The sequence below is a fragment of the Eimeria tenella genome, genomic scaffold, assembly GCF_000499545.2.
Source record: "Eimeria tenella Houghton genomic scaffold, Eth_scaff3338, whole genome shotgun sequence".
Classification (NCBI taxonomy): Eukaryota; Apicomplexa; class Conoidasida; order Eucoccidiorida; family Eimeriidae; genus Eimeria; species Eimeria tenella.
Window position 1 is genome coordinate 2,167 of NW_013543144.1, and position 250 is coordinate 2,416.

Here is a 250-nt window from a genome sequence, read left to right on the forward strand (position 1 = left end):
CGCTCCTCTTTGAGAGCCGCCTGCGTCTCTTTGTTTCTCTGTGTTTGTTTTTTTGTTTCGGACGTTTACTATTTCCCCTGTAATTTCTTGTATTCCACCATTCCATTTTTTATTTTTTAGATTTCTGCAGCGTCAATGGGGGCCCCCTTCGTGCCGTCTGAGGGGCCCCCCCCCGAAGGTGCTGCTGCTGCTTCTTCTCCGGAGGGGCCCCCGGCGGGCGCCGGCGGCGGCGGCGGCGCCGCAGCAGCAG

At 58.0% G+C, this 250-nt stretch overlaps 1 protein-coding gene across 1 annotated transcript in view; it reads left to right on the plus strand.

The window, feature by feature from the left end:
- ETH_00037715 (dihydrouridine synthase domain-containing protein, putative) overlaps window positions 1-250 on the plus strand; it is a gene marked incomplete at both ends in the record, with an annotated part of 2,875 nt that overhangs the window by 2,094 nt on the left and 531 nt on the right. The gene's annotated exons all lie outside the window — the stretch shown is intronic.